The sequence below is a fragment of the Aegilops tauschii genome, chromosome 3 (assembly GCF_002575655.3).
Source record: "Aegilops tauschii subsp. strangulata cultivar AL8/78 chromosome 3, Aet v6.0, whole genome shotgun sequence".
In the NCBI taxonomy this organism is placed as follows: Eukaryota; Viridiplantae; Streptophyta; class Magnoliopsida; order Poales; family Poaceae; genus Aegilops; species Aegilops tauschii.
Window position 1 is genome coordinate 249,408,268 of NC_053037.3, and position 18,584 is coordinate 249,426,851.

At 41.3% G+C, this 18,584-nt stretch overlaps 1 pseudogene; it reads right to left on the bottom strand.

Annotated features, from left to right (window-relative positions):
- The window catches only part of LOC141042874 (uncharacterized), a 44,913-nt pseudogene that overhangs the window by 11,127 nt on the left and 15,202 nt on the right, over positions 1-18,584 (bottom strand).

Genomic DNA, 18,584 nt, shown 5'->3' on the forward strand with positions numbered 1-18,584 from the left:
GTGTTAGAGAAAATAAATGATAATGCATATAAACTTGAGCTGCCTGCAGATTTTGGGGTTAGTCCCACTTTTAACATTGCAGATTTGAAGCCTTATTTGGGTGAGGGAGATGAGCTTCCGTCGAGGACGACTTCATTTCAAGAAGGGGAGGATGATGTGGACATCAATACCATTGTTACACCCACAGCCCCTGCTGCTATACATACTGGACCAATTATAGAGCTCGCGCACGCCAATTAAATTACCAGGTACTTTCGTTTCTTGGTAATGATTCTAATGTTCATGAGAATATGATGCTGCCTAAATTGGATACATTTGTTTTGCTTACAAATGAAGGGCCTAGCTTTGAGAAGGATGAACATTGGAGCAAGAACAAGCATGGAGATGATGGCATGCACATGGGGAACAAGAACGGAGTTACAAGTGATGATTTCATTACGTTGAAGCCACCATAATGCGTGCATGAAGCCTTGGACGAAATATACAAGATGCTACTTCATAACTTTCGTCCAAAGGCTATTCTAGGTGCTGCGTCACCTTATTATTGGGCCAGGCCCATGTAATTTTGAAATTCTTGAGTATAGGCTGTTTTTAGAGTACGTATGTGTGGGGAAACAAGAGATAGGGTTGGTTTCGGACCCCTTCCCCAAGGGCCACGAAATTCCCCCCTCTTCCTCCATATATACAGCCCTTAGGGCGTCGTTTAGACTTTGGGTTTTGTTTAGATTAAAAGTTCGCTATAGCTGCAACTTCGCGTACTTCGTTTGTGTTCAACGACCAGACAAAGGCGTCACAGAACCCCACCTTGATCAATAAAGCTTTCATCTTATATTCGCAATATCCAGATTGCAATCTTAGTTTCTTGCTTGTTCTTCGTTTGCTTGCAGGAAACAGACCCTCGTGGTCAGGTTGATCGTGCTCCGGCGTGGTCAATAACCTCTCGGAGTTGGTTTAGCGATTGCTAAGGCGCGACGTCATCGCACGTTCGTAGTCAGATCGTCAAAGTCGACTTCCACCAAAGCGATATCCATCATCTCATCGAAAGACGGGACACCTTCGCCTCTATCATGGGTGATATTTAAACCACTTCTCCTTAGGGAGATCAACATGAGTAGAAAATGATTCACAAAAGGAGGCTACTATCTCAGAGTCAAGTCCATATTTAGTGCTAAACTTTTGAAAAGCATCGGTACTCATAAAAGATTTAACACAATCATACTTAAGCTTAATACGTAACTCTTTACCTTCGTTGAGTTCCCAATATTCAGAGTTGCATTTAATTCTTTCCAAAATATCTCACTGGAATTCAATAGTCTTCTTCATAAAAGAACCAGTACAATAAGTATCAAGCATGGATTGATCATCACGAGAAAGCCGAGCATAAAAATTCTGAATAATATTTTTTCTTGAAAGCTCATGATTGGGGCATGAATATAACATTGACTTAAGCCTCCCCCAAGCTTGAGCGATACTTTCTCCTTCACGAGGCCAAAAATTATATACATAATTCCGATCACGATGAACTAGATGCATAGGATATTTTTTTGGTGAAACTCCAATTTCAATCGATTCCAATTCCATGATCCAATATCATCGCATAGCCTATACCATGCTAATGCTTTTCCCTTCAAAGATGAAGGGAAAACCTTTTTCATAACTTCATCTCCGGGTAAACCTGCAAGCTTAAACAATCCACAAATTTGTTTCGCATATATCAAGTGCATATCAGGATGTTCGGTTCCGTCTCCTGCATAAGGATTAGCTAGCAGTTGTTCTATCATACCCGAAAGAATTTCATATTCAATATTTTCAGTAGGTGCAGTAGGTGGAGGGGTAGCTAATTGTGGTTCCGGACGAGGTGAATATACCCCGAACAAACCCCTCAAAGGATTGTTCTCCATAGTAACAAGTGATGATAAATTTCAGCACACTATATAAATGTTTCCTTACCAAATTCCACTTACCAAAGGCGCTTCACTCCCCGGCAACGGCACCAGAAAATAGCCTTGATGACCCACAAGTATAGGGGATCAATCGTAGCTCTTTTCGATAAGTAAGAGTGTCGAACCCAACGAGGAGCAGAAGGAAATGACAAGTGGTTTTCAGCAAGGTGATGTCTGCAAGTGCTGAAATTGTAAGTAGCAGAGTAGTTTGATAGCAATATAATTTGTAATGCGCAAGTAACGATAGTAGTAACAAAAGTGCAGCAAGGTAGCCCAATCCTTTTGAGGCAAAGGACAAGCCAAAACATCTCTTATGATAAGCAAAGCGTTCTTGAGGGTACACGGGAATTTCATCTAGTCACTTTCATCATGTTGGTTCGATTTGTGTTTGCTACTTTGATAATTTGATATGTGGGTGGATCGGTGCTTAGGTGCTATTCCTACTTGAACAAACCTCCTACTTATGATTAACCTTCCTGCAAGCATCCGCAACTACGGGAAAAGTATTAAGAATAAATTCTAACCATAGCATTAAACTTTTGGATCCAATCGGTCCCTTACGGAATAGCACATAAACTGGGGTTTAAGCTTCTGTCACTCTCGCAACCCATCATATAATTACTACTCCACAATGCATTCCCTTAGGCCCAAATATGGTGAAGTGTCATGTAGTCGACGTTCACATGACACCACTAAGGCAATCACAACATACATACTATCAAAATATCGAACACATATCAAGTTCACATGATTACTTGCAACATGATTTCTCCCGTGCCTCAAGAACAAAAGTAACTACTCACAAATGATAATCACGCTCAAGATCAGAGGGGTATTAAATAGCATAATGTATCTGAACATATAATCTTCCACCAAATAAACCATATATTAATCAACTACAAGATGTAATCAACACTACTAGTCACCCACAAGCACATTCTATAGTTCCGGTAACAAGATTGAACACAAGAGATGAACTATGCTTTGAGATGAGATGGTGTTGTTGAAGATGTTGATGGAGATTGCCCTCCCCAATATGGGAGAGTTGTGGGTGATAACGATGACGATGATTTCCACCTCCGGGAGGGAAGTTCCCCTGGCGGAATCGCTCCGCCGGAGGGCAAAAGTGCTCCTGCCCAAGTTCCGCCTCGAGACGGCGGTGCTCCGTCCGAAAAGTCCTCTCCTTTTTAGGTCAAAATGACCTATATACGAGAAGATGGGCACCGGAGGTGGGCCTGGATGAGCACAACCCACCAGGGCGCACCCAGGTGGGTTGTGCCCACCTGGTGGAGCCCCTCTGGTAGTTATTTGCTCCAATATTCATCACATATTCCATAAAAATTCTCCATGAAGTTTCAGCTTGTTTGGAGTTGTGTAGAATAGGTAGCCTGACGTAGCTTTTTCAGGTCCAGATTTCTAGCTGTCGGAATTCTCCCTCTTTGTGTGTACCTTGCAAATTATGAGAGAAAAGGCATTAGAATTACTCCAAAAAGCATTATTATGGATAAAAACATCATAAATAACAGTAAGAAAACATGATGCAAAATGGACGTATCATTCCTTAACTAAAATTTCAAGGTATAAGTGGTCTCCCTGAGTATGCACCGTTGCGAAAGTTCGTCGTGTTGAGACACCACGTGATGATCGGGTGTGATAGAATCTACGTTCACACACAACGGGTGCAAGACGGTTTTGCACATGCGGAATACTCAGGTTAAACTTTACAAGCCTGGCATGTACAGACATGGCCTCGGAACACTGGAGATCGAAAGGTTGAACGTGAATCATATAGTAGATATGATCAACATAGAGACGTTCACCATTGATGACTACTCCATCTCACGTGATGATCGGACATGGCTTAGTTGATTTGGATCACGTATCATTTAGATGACTTGAGGGATGTCTATCTAAGTGGGAGTTCTTAAGTAATTTGATTAGTTGAACTTAATTTATCATGAACTTAGTCCTGATAGTTTTTGCATATATATGTTGTAGATCAATGGCCCGTGCTACCATTCCCTTGAATTTTAATGTGTTCCAAGAGAAAGCTAAGTTGAAATGTGATGGTAGAAACTACACGAACTGGGTCCGGAACTTGAGGATTATCCTCATTGCTGCACAGAAGAATTATGTCCTTGATGCACCGCTAGGTGAAAGGCCTGGTGCGGGAGCAGATGCTGACGTTATGAACGTCCGGCAAGCTCGATTTAATGACTACTCGATAGTTCAGTCTGACATGCTTTACGGCTTAGAATCGGGACTTCAAAGACGTTTTGAACATCATGGACCACATGAGATGTTCTGATAGAGGCAAAGGTGTCCCGTCTTTCGATGAGATGATGAATATCGCTTTGATGGAAGTCGACTTTGACGATCCGACTACGAACGTGCGAGGACGTCGCGCCTTAGCAATCGCTAAACCAACTCCGAGAGGTTATCGACCACGCCGGAGCACGATCAACCTGACCACGAGGGTCTGTTTCCTGCGAGCAAACGAAGAACAGGCAAGAAACTGAGATTGCAATCTGGATATTGCGAATATAAGATGAAAGCTTTATTGATCAAGGTGGGGTTCTGTGACGCCTTTGTCTGGTCGCTAAACACAAACGAAGTACGCGAAGTTGCAGCTATGGCGAACTTTTAATCTAAACAAAACCCCAAAGTCTAAACGACGCCCTAAGGGCTGTATATATGGAGGAAGAGGGGGGGAATTTCGTGGCCCTTGAGGAAGGGGTCCGAAACCAACCCTATCTCTTGTTTCCCCACACATACGGACTCTAAAAACAGCCTATACTTATGTATTTCGAAATTACATGGGCCTGGCCCAATAATAAGGTGACGCAGCACCTAGAATAGCCTCTGGACGAAAGTTATGAAGTAGCATCTTGTATATTTCGTCCAAGGCTTCATGCACGCATTATGGTGGCTTCAACGTCCTGAAATCATCACTTGTAACTCCGTTCTTGTTCCCCATGCGCATGCCATCATCTCCATGCTTGTTCTTGCTCCAATGTTCATCCTTCTCAAAGCTAGGCCCTTCATTTGTAAGCAAAACAAATGTATCCAATTTAGGCAGCATCATATTCTCATGAACATTAGAATCATTAGCAAGAAACGAAAGTACCTGGTAATTTAATTGGCGTGCGCGAGCTCTAGTAATTGGTCCAGTATGTATAGCAGCAGGGACTGTGGGTGTAATAATTGTATTGATGTCCTCATCATCCTCCCCTTCTAGAAATGAAGTCGTCCTCGACGGAAGCTCATCTTCCTCACCCAAATAAGGCTTCAAATCTGCAATATTAAAAGTGGGACTAACCCCAAAATCTGCAGGCAGCTCAAGTTTATATGCATTATCATTTATTTTCTCGAACACCTTAAAAGGACCATCAGCACGTGGCATTAGCTTTGATTTGCGCAAATCAGGAAATCTATCCTTACGCAAATGTAACCAAACAAGATCTCCAGGTGCAAACACAACATGTTTTCTACCCTTATCTCCAGCAAGTTTATATTTAGCATTCATACGCTCAATGTTTTCCTTAGTTAACTCATGCATTTTTAAGATCAATTCAGCACGTTGTTTAGCATCAAAATTAACCTTCTCCGAAGATGGAAGAGGCAACAAATCAATAGGTGCACGAGGTAGGAAACCATACACAATTTCAAAAGGGCACATCTTAGTAGTAGAATGCAATGAACGATTATAAGCAAACTCAATATGAGGCAAGCAGTCTTCCCACATTTTCTTATTATTCTTCAAAACAGCCCTAAGCATAGTAGACAATGTTCTATTGACTACTTCAGTTTGTCCATCAGTTTGGGGGTGACAAGTAGTACTAAAAAGCAGTTTAGTCCCCAACTTAGCCCATAAACATCTCCAAAAGTGGCTAAGAAATTTAGTATCACGATCTGAAACAATAGTATTTGGCACACCATGCAAGCGAATAATTTCACGAAAGAACAAATCAGCAACATTAACAGCATCATCGCTTTTATGACATGGTATAAAGTGCGCCATTTTCGAGAATCTATCCACGACAACAAATATGCTATCCCTCCCCTTCTTTGTTCGAGGTAAACCTAAAACAAAGTCCATAGATATATCCTCCCAAGGAACACTAGGTACAGGCAAAGGCATATATAAACCATGAGGATTGAGTCGTGACTTAGCTTTTTGACATGTAGTGCAGCGAGCAACAAAACGCTCAACATCCCGTCTCATCTTTGGCCAAAAGAAATGTGTAGCAAGTACGTCCTCCGTCTTCTTCACGCCAAAGTGTCCCATTAATCCTCCTCCATGCGCCTCCTGCAACAACAAAAGACGAAGAGAGCTAGCTGGAATGCATAGCTTGTTAGCACGGAACACAAATCCATCATTAACGACAAACTTGTTCCAGGTTCTTCCTTCTTTACAATTCTGCAATACATCTTTAAAATCAGCATCATGCACATATTGATCTTTGATGGTCTCCAAACCAAATATTTTGAAGTCAAGTTGTGAAAGCATAGTATAGCGACGAGACAATGCATCAGCAATAACATTTTCTTTACCCTTCTTGTGTTTAATGACATAAGGGAAAGTTTCAATGAATTCAACCCATTTAGCATGTCTACGATTCAGTTTAGCTTGACTTTTAATATGTTTCAAAGATTCATGATCAGAATGTATAACAAATTCTTTGGGCCATAAATAATGTTGCCATGTTTCTAAAGTCCGAACAAGAGCATATAGTTCTTTATCATAAGTAGAATAATTCAGACTAGGCCCACTCAATTTTTCAGAAAAGTATGCAACAGGTTTGCCATCTTGTAATAACACACCTCCTAATCCAATGCCACTAGCATCACATTCAAGCTCAAAAGTCTTATTAAAATCAGGAAGTTGGAGTAAAGGAGCATGTGTCAACTTATCTTTCAATACCGTGAAGGCTTCTTCCTGTGCGGTACCCCAAACAAAAGGCACATCCTTCTTTGTAAGCTCGTTGAGAGGTGCAGCAATGGTGCTAAAATCTCTCACAAAACGCCTATAGAAACCAGCGAGTCCAAGAAAACTCCGCACTTGTGTGACCGTTTTGGGCTGCGGCCAACTCTCAATAGCTTCAATCTTGGCTTTATCAACTTCAATTCCCTGTGGAGTAACAACATAGCCAAGAAAAGATACTCGGTCGGTGCAAAAGGTGCACTTCCCAAGGTTACCAAACAAACGTGCATCACGTAGAGCAATAAAAACAGCACGTAAATGTTCCAAATGTTCTTCCAAAGATTTGCTATAAATCAGTATATCATCAAAATAGACCACCACAAATCGTCCAATGAAAGCACGTAAAACTTCGTTCATTAGTCTCATGAAAGTACTAGGTGCATTAGTTAACCCAAAAGGCATGACTAACCACTCATATAAACCAAACTTAGTTTTAAATGCAGTTTTCCATTCATCTCCCAATTTCATACGAATTTGATGGTATCCACTACGCAAATCAACTTTGGAGAATATTGTAGAGCCACTCAATTCATCAAGCATATCATCGAGCCTAGGAATAGGATGACGATAACGAATAGTAATATTATTAATGCCTCTACAATCAACACACATACGCGACGTACCATCCTTTTTAGGCACGAGTATAATAGGAACAGCACAAGGACTAAGAGATTCGCGTATATAACCTTTGTCGAGCAGCTCCTGTACTTGACGCATAATCTCCTTCGTCTCCTCTGGATTGGTACGGTATGGTGCACGGTTGGGTAGCGATGCACCGGGAATTAAGTCAATTTGATGCTCAATCCCTCGAATAGGTGGTAATCCCGGTGGCACGTCTTGTGGGAAGACGTCAGCGAACTCCTGCAAAATGTGAGTGACAGCAGGGGGCAAAGAGGAAGGCACGTCCTCGAATGAAAATAATGCCTCTTTGCACACAAAAGCATAGCAAACAGATTTGCTGAAATCTAGTTCATCAATATCAGATTTTGTGGCAAGTAAACATGCACTTTTCAATTTAATTTCAGAAACAACACTAGATGGTTTATTATTAGGTTTCATTTGTTGCTCAAATTCCTTTGCCACAATCTGATTTTCACTCTTATTTTTCTCCTGTTTTGCTTTATTAGCTCTATTAATGTCATCTTTCAAAATGGAATCAGGAGTCATAGGAAGCAAAGTAATATTTTTATCCTTATGAACAAGAGTATACTGATTGTTTCTACCATGGTGTACAGAATTTTTATCAAATTGCCATGGTCTACCAAGTAATAAGGAACATGCTTGCATGGGTACCACATCACAATCAACATAATCAGCATATGTAGAGATACTAAAATGCACACGAACAGTACGTGTTACCTTAACCTTGCTGCTGTTGTTGAACGATTGGATGTAGTAAGGATGTGGATGTGGTCTTGTGGTGAGAGATAGCTTCTCCACCATCTCCATGCTAGCCAAGTTGTTACAGCTCCCTCCATCTATGATGACGCGAACAGAACGTTCCTTCACAACTCCCTTTGTATGGAACAAATTATGCCTCTGATTTTGCTCTGCTTGTGTGACCTGCACACTCAAAACACGTTGAGCAACTAAACATTCATACCTGTCAGCGTCTTCAGGAGCCATGTATTGCGTCTCATTTTCAGAATCATCTCCACCATGTTCTTCACGTGTAATAAGAGCCAAAGTCTCCTCATCATAGTCACTAGCGGACTCATACCCACCATCCTCAGTAGCAATCATGACACGCTGAGATTTGCATTCTCTCGCAAAATGTCCTCTTCCCTTACAACGACGACAAATAATATCACTTGTGTGCCCTGTCGATGCCATGGAAGAAGAAGAGCTCTGCACAGGCCCGGCAGGTGTGCTCTTGGCAGAGAGTGGTGGTTGTGCCTGCTTTCTTGTATCACGGCTGGAGGTGGCACCTGATGGAGGTGATGGTGAAGTGGAAGTAGAAGATGCACGCGGTGTCCATGATGAAGGTCGACCTGCAGAAAAGTTAGTTCGCGCCAATGGCTCTCGATCCTGCACTTCACGTTCAGCTTTACAAGCAAGATGGAATAAACGAGTGATATTATTATAATCCTTATACTCTAGAATGGTCTGAATCTCTTTATTTAATCCACCCATAAAACGTGCAAGCATAGCTTCATTCTCCTCAACAATACCACATCTAATCATGCCAGTTTGTAATTCCTGATAATATTCTTCTACAGAATTTTTTCCTTGTCTTAAACGCTGCAATTTTTGAAGTAATTCACGTTGATAATATGGTGGAACCCAACGAGTACGCATAGCAGTTTTCAAAGCAGCCCAAGTAGCTGGAACAGGATATAATCTACAATGTTCAGACCACCAAACACATGCAAAGCTAGTGAAAGCACAAACAGCAGCAGGAACACGTCTCTCCTCAGGATATTGTAAACATGTAAATCGTTGTTCAGTTTCTAACTCCCAAGTAAGATATATATCAGGAACATATCTACCCTCAAATGGTGGAATATTCAATTTCAGTTTAGGGAGATGGTCATGATCTCGTACCTGAGGTGGTGGTGCCGGCCTACCGTTGCGAATATATACCTGAGGTCGACCTGCTGGTGGTGGTGCTGGTGGCTGCACGTAGTTCTGATTTTGATCAACCTCATCCTCATAATCGCCCGCATAATCGTCATCCTCCTCAGCCGCCGCAGGAGCAGGAGCCAAAGAAGCATCAACAGTAGGGACAGCAGCACCCGAATTTTGACCAATCTCAATTGGAACGCGCTGTGCCCGTCCCACTTGATTTGGAAGGCGGCGTTGGAGATGTGGTTGTTGTTGTTGTAGAGGTGCGACATGTGCAGCCGGTGGTGGTTGGGGAAGACGCTTTAGTAATTCAGTAAACTTGTTATCCAGCTTTGTCTCAAACGACTTCTCCACGGCATCTATCTTCTCCATAGCCTCTTCAAATCTGTTTAGCACATCTCCCACCTGGCCACTCATCATTTGCTGAAATTTATCATGCAACTCCTTGTTCGTCATGTTCGCCCAATCAGTCTCATCGGCTTGTGAACCTGCCATGGTTAGCAGCAATAGAAACACAAAAGAATATGATCCTGCAGACTACTAGAAGTGGTGGGATGGTGGTGTGTCACAAAACCTTCAAGCGAATCTCAAATTCTTACCAGTTCTTACCCAGCAGCAGGTGGTGATCGGCAACCGTTGTAGTCAAAAACTCTCAAAGCTTGGATATAGCGATTACCAGGGAGAGTCAAACGCACGATGTAGACTTATGTGGAGCTGGGAAGGCTTATAATATGGTAGCAAAATGGTAAGCAATAATCAATTCAGAGATGCAAAGTTGAATAAACGCTCAACGACGGTACTGTGCTGGTCCTAGGCTAGACCGTGCTAGAGACGCGAGCCTAGAACACTAACAAAATCACGGCGCTGCACGTAAACAAGGGAAAAGCACACTCAGGAATTTTTTTTTTTCGCTCTTTTTTTTTTTTGCGCTCTTTTTTTTTTTTGCGCTCCTCCTTTTTTTTTTTTTCCGAGACCTACTCAGGCAAGGAAACACGAAACGGAAAATATATGGATCTCTAAAACAAACCGACTATGAAAAGAACTCGGATTGGTGGTGGATATATGGCGGTGGTATATGGCAGCGGTGGTGGTATATGGATACGGATTCAAAGCGGTGGCGGATAAGCAATGGTGGTAGATGGCAAGGCGATGATGATGGTGCGGCGGCGGCGTGACAACTTATGACCAGAACTCGAAACTCTAAAAGACTAGACTCTAAGACCAGCAACTTGACACGACGATGCAACCGCAAATTCAACAAAGCAAAAACCCTAAAAAGATTATGCAAAGGCTCAGATTGGTTCGGATATGATGAACTAACCCTAATTTTTTTTGTGGCTTTTTCGTGGACTGTAGGTATGAAGAACAGACTCGATCTAAACTACGAAAAACTGTAAAATCTCACCGAGCAACCTGGAAATCTGATACCACTTGATAGAGGCAAAGGTGTCCCGTCTTTCGATGAGATGATGAATATCGCTTTGATGGAAGTCGACTTTGACGATCCGACTACGAACGTGCGAGGACGTCGCGCCTTAGCAATCGCTAAACCAACTCCGAGAGGTTATCGACCACGCCGGAGCACGATCAACCTGACCACGAGGGTCTGTTTCCTGCGAGCAAACGAAGAACAGGCAAGAAACTGAGATTGCAATCTGGATATTGCGAATATAAGATGAAAGCTTTATTGATCAAGGTGGGGTTCTGTGACGCCTTTGTCTGGTCGCTGAACACAAACGAAGTACGCGAAGTTGCAGCTATGGCGAACTTTTAATCTAAACAAAACCCCAAAGTCTAAACGACGCCCTAAGGGCTGTATATATGGAGGAAGAGGGGGGGAATTTCGTGGCCCTTGAGGAAGGGGTCCGAAACCAACCCTATCTCTTGTTTCCCCACACATACGGACTCTAAAAACAGCCTATACTTATGTATTTCGAAATTACATGGGCCTGGCCCAATAATAAGGTGACGCAGCACCTAGAATAGCCTCTGGACGAAAGTTATGAAGTAGCATCTTGTATATTTCGTCCAAGGCTTCATGCACGCATTATGGTGGCTTCAACGTCCTGAAATCATCACTTGTAACTCCGTTCTTGTTCCCCATGCGCATGCCATCATCTCCATGCTTGTTCTTGCTCCAATGTTCATCCTTCTCAAAGCTAGGCCCTTCATTTGTAAGCAAAACAAATGTATCCAATTTAGGCAGCATCATATTCTCATGAACATTAGAATCATTAGCAAGAAACGAAAGTACCTGGTAATTTAATTGGCGTGCGCGAGCTCTAGTAATTGGTCCAGTATGTATAGCAGCAGGGACTGTGGGTGTAATAATTGTATTGATGTCCTCATCATGTTCCAATAGTTGAAGTTAATATTTCAAGCAAACGCCCGAGTTGAGATATATGAAGGGGGTGTTTGGTTGAGAAGTCCTAGGACTTTTTCTAGTCCCAGGGACTAATCAAAAAAGACTCTCCAGTAGAGTCTTTTTCTAGTCCCTGTAGAAAAAGTCCCTCCCGTTTGGTTCCTAGGGACTTTTTCTAGTCTCTGGGACTAAAAAGTCCCTGAACCAAACACCCCCGAAGTCTCCAAAAAGTTCTATAGCTGCAAGATGAAGGAGAATAGTTCTATCAGTGAACACATACTCGAAATTTCTGGGTATCATAACCACTTGACTCAGCTGGGATTTAATCTTCAAGATGATAGTGTTATTGACAGAGTTCTTCAATCACTGCCACCAAGCAACAAAGGCTTCGTGATGAACTATAATATGCAAGAGATAGATAAGACAATTCCCGAGCTCTTCGCTATGTGCAAAGCTGCGGTGGTAGAAATCAAGAAGGAGCATCAAGTGTTGATGGTTAACAAGTCCACTAGTTTCAAGAAAAAGGGTAAGGTAAAGAAGGGGAACTTCAAGAAGAATGGCAAACAAGTTGCCACTCCCGGGAAGAAGCCCAAAGCTGGACCCAAGCCTGAAACTGAGTGCTTCTACTACAAAGGGACTGGTCACTGGAAGCAGAACTGCCCCAAGTATTTGGTGGATAAGAAGAATGGCAAAGTGAACAAAGTTATATTTGATATACATGTTATTGATGTGTACCTTACTAATGCTCGTGGTAGCGCCTGGGTATTTGATACTGGTTCGGTTGCTCATATTTGTAACTCGAGACAGGGGCTACGGATTAAACGAAGATTGGCTAAGGACGAGGTGACGATGCGCGTCGGGAAGGGTTCCAAGGTCGATGTGATCGTGGTCGGCATGCTACCTCTACATCTACCTTCAGGATTAATTTTAGACCTGAATAATTGGTATTTGGTGCCAGCTTTGAGCATGAACATTATATCTGGATCTTGTTAGTGCGAGATGGTTATTCATTTAAATCAGAGAATAATGGTTGTTCTATTTATAGAGTAATATCTTTTATGGTCATGCACCCTTGAAGAGTGGTCTCTTTTTATTGAATCTCGATTGTGGGGATACACATATTCATAATATTGATGCCAAAAGATGCAAAGTTGATAATGATAGTGCAACATATTTGTGGCACTACCGTTTAGGTCATATTGGTGTAAAGCGCATGAAGAAACTCCATGCAGATGGACTTTTGGAATCACTTGATTATGAATCATTTGATATTTGCGAACCATGACTCATGGGCAAGATGACTAAAACTCCGTTCTGTGGAACAATGGAGCGAACTAATAGCTTATTGGAAATAATACATACCGATGTATGCGGTCCAATGAGTGTAGAGGCTCGCGGTGGGTATCGTTATTTTCTGACCTTCACAGATGACTTAAGCAGATATGGGTATATCTACTTAATGAAACACAAGTGAAACATTTGAAAAGTTCAAAATTTTAGAGTGAAGTGGAGAATCATCATAACAAGAAAATAAAGTTTCTACGATCTGATTGCGGAGGCGAATATTTCAGTTACAAGTTTGTCCTTCATTTAAAACAATGTGGAATAGTTTCACAACTCACGCCACCTGGAACACCATAGCGTAATGGTGTGTCCGAACGTCATAACCATACTTTATTAGATATGGTGCGATCTATGATGTCTCTTATTGATTTACCACTATCTTTTTGGGGTTATGCATTAGAGACAGCCGCATTCACGTTAAATAGGGCACCATCTAAATCCGTTGAGACGAAACCGTAAGAACTGTGGTTTGGCAAGAAACCTAAGCTGCCGTTTCTTAAAGTTTGGGGTTGTGACACTAATGTCAAAAGGCTTCAGCCTGATAAGCTCGAACCCAACTCGGAGAAGTGCGTCTTCATAGGATACCCTAAGGAAACAATTGGGTGCACCTTCTACCACAAATCCGAAGGCAAGATATTTGTTGCCAAGAATGGAAACTTTCTAGAGAAGGAGTTTCTCTCGAAAGAAGTGAGTGGGAGGAAAGTAGAACTTGATGAGGTAATTGTACCTTCTCTCGAATTGGAAATTAGCTCATCATAGAAAACCGTTCCCATGATGTCTACACCAACTAGAGAGGAAGCTAATGATGATCATGAAACTTCAGATCAAGTTACTACCAAACCTCGTAGGTTAACCAGAGCACGTTCCACACCAGAGTGGTATGGTAATCCTGTTCTGGAAGTCATGTTACTAGACCATGACGAACCTACGAACTATGAAGAAGCTATGATGAGCCTAGATTCCGATAAATGGCTTGAGGCCATGAAATCTGAGATGGGATCCATGTATGAGAACAAAGTGTGGACTTTGGTGGAGTTGCCCGATGATCGGCGAGCCATAGAGAATAAATGGATCTTCAAGAAGAAGACTAACGCTGATGGTAATGTTACTGTCTACAAACCTTGACTTGTCAGGAAAGGTTTTTGATAAGTTTAAGGAGTTGACTACGATGAGACTTTCTCACCTGTAGCGATGCTTAAGTCTGTCCGAATCATGTTAGCAATTGCCCCATTTTATGATTATGAAATCTGGCAAATGGATGTCAAAACTGCATTCCTTAATGGATTTCTTAAAGAAGAGTTGTATATGATGCAACCAGAAGGTTTTGTCGATCCTAAAGGTGCTAACAAAGTGTGCAAGATCCAGCGATCCATCTATGGAGTGGTGCAAGCATCTCGGAGTTGGAATATACGCTTTCATGAGGTGATCAAAGCATATGGTTTATACAGACTTTCAGAGAAGCCTGTATTTACAAGAAAGTGAGTGGGAGATCTATAGCATTTCTAATATTATATGTGGATGACATATTGTTGATTGGAAATGATGTAGAATTTCTGAATAGCATAAAAGGATACTTGAATAAAAGTTTTTCAATGAATGACCTCGGTGAAGCTGCTTATACATTAGGCATCAACATCTATAGAGATAGATTAAGATGCTTAATAGGACTTTCATAAAGCACAGACCTTGATAAAGTTTTGAAGAAGTTCAAAATGGATCAGTCAAAGAAAGAGTTCTTGCCTGTGTTACAAGGTGTAAAATTGAGTCAGACTCAATGCCCGACCAATGCAGAAGATAGAGAGAAAATGAAAGTCATTCCCCATGCCTCAGTGATGCGGCTTGAAGCTACGTCGGTATTTCCCCAAAGAGGAAGGGATGATGCAGCAAAGCGGCGGTAGGTATTTCCCTCAGATGTGAAACCAAGGTTATCAAACTAGTAGGAGAACCAAGCAACACAACGTAAACAGCACCTGCACACAAATAACAACTTCGTGCAACCCAACGTGTAAAAGCGGCCGTCAATCCCTTTCGGGTAGCGGCGCCCCAAGATGGGCAAATAGACGTGAATAAAATTGTAGTAGATTGATAGATCGAAGGCCAAATAAAATAAATAAGGATAAAACGCAGCAAGGTATTTTTGTATTTTTGGTTTAATAGATCTGAAAATAAAAGCAAAGGAAAATAGATCGCAAAGGCAAATAATAAGAGAAAGAGACCCGAGGGTCGTAGGTTTCACTAGTGGCTTCTCTCGAGAAAAGTAGCAAACAGTGGGTGAACAAATTAGTGTTGGGCAATTGATAGAACTTCAAATGATCATGACGATATCCAAGCAATGATCATTACATAGGCATCACGTCCAATATTAGTAGACCGACTCCTGCCTGCATCTACTACTATTACTCCACACATCGACCGCTATCCAGCATGCATCTAGTGTATTAAGTTCATGGAGAAACGGAGTAATGCAATAAGAACAATGACATCATGTAGGCAAGATCTATCTATGTAGAGATAGACCCCATCGTTTTATCCTTAGTAGCAACGATACATACGTGTCGGTTCCCTTTCTGTCACTGGGGTCAAGCACCGTAAGATCGAACCCACTACCAAGCACCTCTTCCCATTGCTAGATAAATAGATCAAGTTGGCCAAACAAAACCCAAATATCAGAGAAGAAATACAAGGCTATATGCAATCATGCATAAAAGAGATCAAAGAAACTCAAAATACTTTCATGGATATAAAAAGATAGATCTGATCATAAACTCAAAGTTCTTCGATCCCAACAAACACACCGCAAAAAGAGTTACATCACATGGATCTCCAAGAGACCATTGTATTGAGAATTCAGCGAGAGAGAGGAAGCCATCTAGCGACTAACTACGGACCCGAAGGTCTACAAAGAACTACTCACGCATCATCGGAGAGACATCAATGGAGGTGGTGAACCCCATCCGAGATGGTGTCTAGATTGGATCTGGTGGTTCTGGACTCTGCGGTGGCTGGAATTGATTTTTGTCAAATGCTTTAGGGTTTCTGGGATATTGGGGTATTTATAGAGCAAAGAGGCGGTCCAGGGGGCACCCGAGGTGGGTAAAACCTACCAGGGCGCGCATGGGCCTCCTGGTGCGCCCTGGTGGGTTGTGCTCTCCTCGGAGCAACCCCTAGGCGCAACCAGGGCCCATTAGGTGTCTTCTGATCCAAAAAATCTCCATAAAGTTTCGTCGCATTTGGACTCCGTTTGGTATTGATTTCCTGCGATGTAAAAAACATGCAGAAAACAGCAACTAGCACTTGGCACTATGTCAATACGTTATTACCAAAAAATGATATAAAAAGATTATAAATCATCCAAGATTGATAATATAACAGCATGGAACAATCAAAAATTATAGATACGTTGGAGACGTATCAGCATCCCCAAGCTTAATTCATGCTCGTCCTCGAGTAGGTAAATTATAAAAACAAAATTTTTGATGTGGAATGCTGCCTAACATGTTCATCACATTTCTTTTCTTTATAGCATGGACATATAGACTTTTATATGATTCGAAGCAATAGTCTAGTTTTGACATGAAGACTTTAATACTCAAGCATACCAACAAGCAACCATGTCTTTCAAAATATCAACACTAAAGCAAGTTATCCCTAGCCCATCATGCTCAATCATTGATCCATTCATGAGACACACTCGAATATTAGCTACACCCAATGCTCAAATACGATCATAGTGCCCCGTAGTTGGTGCTTTATAAGAGAAGATGGAGACTCAAATTCAAAATAAAATTTGCATAAGTAAAAGAAAGACCCTTCGCGGAGGGAAGTAGTGATTTGTAGAGGTGCCAGAGCTCAAAGCTTAAATTGAGAGATAAAATTATTTTTGATAGGCATACTTTTCCTACCAATGAAAACGACTTGGAGCATCCCAACACTTTCCATGCTAGATACATCATAGGAGGTTCCCAAATAGAAAATAAAGTTTATTCCTTTTTCCACCATAACTTTCACTTTCCATGGCTAACCGTATCCACGGGTGCCCTCCATACCATTAATTTCCAAGGAATCTATTATTTGACAACATAAATTAAATTCATTATTCATTTCGGGACTGGGCATCCCTAATACCTTTGCCGTACTCTCGTGCAATGACAAGTGAATAAACACTCATCGTGAGAATAACACATCTAGCATGGAAAATATTGGCTGCCCTTTACCGCTTCGCGAGTAGTAGAGCACACAAAAGAGAAATTTATTTTGAACATTAGATATGGCACATGCAAATTTGCTTAGAACGGCATGGAAATACCGCATATAGGTAGGTATAGTGGACTCATATGGCAAAACTGGTTTAAAGGGTTTTGGATGCACAAGTAGTGATCATACTTAGTGCAAAATGAAGGCTAGCAATAAGATTGAGAAGCGACCAACCAAAAAGCGAAAAATCTCGTACCCAAGCATTAAGCATAAGTAACACCGAATAATGCACCATAAGTAGGATATAAATTTCATTGCATAACTATTGACTTTCGTGCTTGCATAGGGAATCACAAACATTAACATCAATATTCTTACTAAAGCACAATTACTCATCAACATGACTCACATATCATATCGTCATATCTCAAAACCATTACTAAGAATCAAGTTTATTTTTGTCCAATGATCTTCATGAAAGTTTTATTATATCCTCCTTGGATATCTATCACTTTGGGACTATTTTCATGTGTTGCTTTTGATAAGCTCAAACAAATATAAGTGAAGATCATGAGCATAATTTTTTTCTTTCTCTCAAAATAATCTAAGTGAAGCAAGAGAGAATTTCTAAAAAAAATTACTAACTCCCAAATAAATCTAAGTGAAGCATGAGAGCATTTCTTCAAAGTTAACAAAGCATGCCGTGCTCAAAAAGATATAAGTGAAGTACATGAATATTTCAATGCTCAAGCATATCAACAAGCAACCATGTCTTTCAAAATATCAACACTAAAGCAAGTTATCCCTAGCCCATCATGCTCAATCATTGATCCATTCATGAAACACACTCGCATATAGCCACACCCAATACTCAAGTATGATCATATTGCCCCCTAATTGGTGCTTTTATAAGAGAAGAAGGAGACTCAAATTTAAAATAAAAATTGTATGAGGTAAAAGAAAGGCCCTTCGCAGAGGGAAGTAGGGATTTGTAGAGGTGCCAGAGCTCAAAGCGAAAAATTGAGAGATAAAAACATTTTGAGAGGTGTATCCCTCTCACCAACGAAAATGACTTAGAGTTCTCAACACTTTCCATGCTAGATATATCATAGGCGGTTCCAAAATAGGAAATTAAGTTCATTCCTTTTTCAACCATACTTTCACTTTCCATGGCTAGCCGTATCCACGGTTG